We start from the raw sequence: 1,986 nt of genomic DNA on the forward strand, positions 1-1,986 counted from the left end.
CAGTATACATGTAATTGTTATGAGTATGAATAAAGTTACATGTGTTTTTTTTAATAAAAATAACAAGTTAAAATGGGCTTGAATGCCTGACACCAGCCGAACTCAGTGGCCTGCTTGTATCCCGGCGCGGCACAAGAAGGAGAACAGAGCAGACACGGCTAAAAGGAAAAAAAAAACCCCGAGAACAGAGCAGACTGGACCAGGCGCTGCTAACCCTACCGGACGTCTGGACCGGAGCCGAGCGCCGCCCCGAGCGCCGGCGCGCCACGCTGCCCGCACGGCCCCAAGTGAGCGCGCCCCCACTCGCTCCGGGCCGCGCCCCCGAGCCTGCACGCCGCCCTCGCGCCTGCGTCGTCCTCGGCTCCTCGGCACTTCGACGGGCACGGCGTGCGCCGGCCACCGTCCACCGCGGCGGCTGATGTGCCACCGGTAGCACCCCGGCCAACATTTATCCACCGGCCTACCGTGAGTGCTCTGACTTCTCAGTTTCATTTTTTTTTCTCTTTCCAGCTGAGAATAGAAGATGGTTAATTGTTTGATTCATTGCAGCATTCAATCAAATTTAATTAGATGAATACGCTGATATTTGAAAAATAGAGAAAAAAATTATTGTTACTAAGGGTATGTTTGGTTTGAGCTCCTACTAGCCCCACTGAAATTTTGGCATGACCAAAGTGAGGGCAAGTTGTTCTTGTTTGGATTGTAGCCATTGTACCATCCAAAATTTCGGCAAAATTGACCCATGTTTGGTTTGCAACCAGTTGAGATGTGAGGGATATACTAGTCTTAGGAATATTCAGAGACATATACGTACTTCTAATCTAAAAATGTTAAGAAAATGTAGTGCCTCTGTTCCTGCATACATGAAGAAAATATAAGCGTACATGGACAGAGCTAGCCAGCTGGAAACACATGCCTAATCTAGCACAGAGCTAGCTGCCAGACTGACGATGTGCGGACTAGAAACTGATACGTGGGTGTCTAGGCTGGGAGTGGAATTTGTAGGGAAGAGGAAGATAATCAAAGCTGAATAAATGTTGGAACATTAATGCAGGGACTGCGAAGAGTCTCACCAAGGTTACTGTCCGAGTGAGGAAGGGTGGGAAAGGGGCCTAAGTTGCTGCTGAATCCAGCGGTGCCTCAGCTCACACAATATAGATCGAACGGCTGTTAGTAATTAAGGTGATGTGGAAGCACACGCGTGCAGCAAAATAGGTATTTAATGACTTGTAGTGGGGGTTGTCTATATAAGATATATAGACAAAAAATGAAACTAAGATACAGTTTCCTACAAAAACACTAAGATGTCTGAACAAGAAAATAAATGAGGCAGACAATGGTGCGTAATTGGTGCAGGTGGAAGTTGCTATACAGGAGCGGAGACTTGTAGGAGTACCTGCTAATCGCATGAGGGCCCACTGAACAGCTACACTCTAAAATAATGAAACTATCCTACAACATGGACCACATGATGAAGAAACAGATAATTACACAGGACCCATCCAGGAAGAGATGGCAGTGTACGACGCCAATATTTGGCGAAGGTTCACCGCACCCTCGGCTTGCTAGCGTGCTGGCGAGAAATGCATGATCTCGCGGCGGCTGTGCCGGGCCAGCCAACTCTTTGGCACCAGTTCAAACAGCCATCAATTTCGCTGGGCAAGCCTATTTTGTGGCATGGTAGCTTTGGCTGTGATTTGAACAGGTCCTAAGAACAATTTGTAGTTTCCTTGCTGTTAGTGTAAACTTTCATGTCTTATATTCTACTCCCTCTGTCCCATAATATAAGAACGTTTTTGACACTACACTAGTATACAAAACGCTCTTATATTTTGGGACGGAGGGAGTATGTCACAAAATAAAATAAATTGTAATTCCGCGTGCCATTTTGAAAACCCTGGTTCCACCACTGGAGGAGATTCTACTTGTATTTGCGCGGAGTAGATGAGGGCCAGTGGTGCAGCTAGATCAGGTTTGGTGGTGGTT

The 1,986-nt window shown here is 46.9% G+C and overlaps 1 protein-coding gene across 1 annotated transcript in view; it reads left to right on the forward strand.

Moving 5' to 3' along the window:
- Nucleotides 1-220: 220 nt before the first annotated feature.
- The window catches only part of LOC119299009 (protein FAR1-RELATED SEQUENCE 5-like), a 7,691-nt gene continuing 5,925 nt past the window's right edge, over nucleotides 221-1,986 (forward strand). Inside the window, exon 1 of the mRNA XM_037576327.1 lies at nucleotides 221-465. The gene's annotated coding sequence lies outside the window, so the exon portion shown is untranslated. The remainder of the gene's footprint in view (nucleotides 466-1,986) is intronic.

Source organism: Triticum dicoccoides, chromosome 5A (assembly GCF_002162155.2).
Source record: "Triticum dicoccoides isolate Atlit2015 ecotype Zavitan chromosome 5A, WEW_v2.0, whole genome shotgun sequence".
Classification (NCBI taxonomy): domain Eukaryota; kingdom Viridiplantae; phylum Streptophyta; class Magnoliopsida; order Poales; family Poaceae; genus Triticum; species Triticum dicoccoides.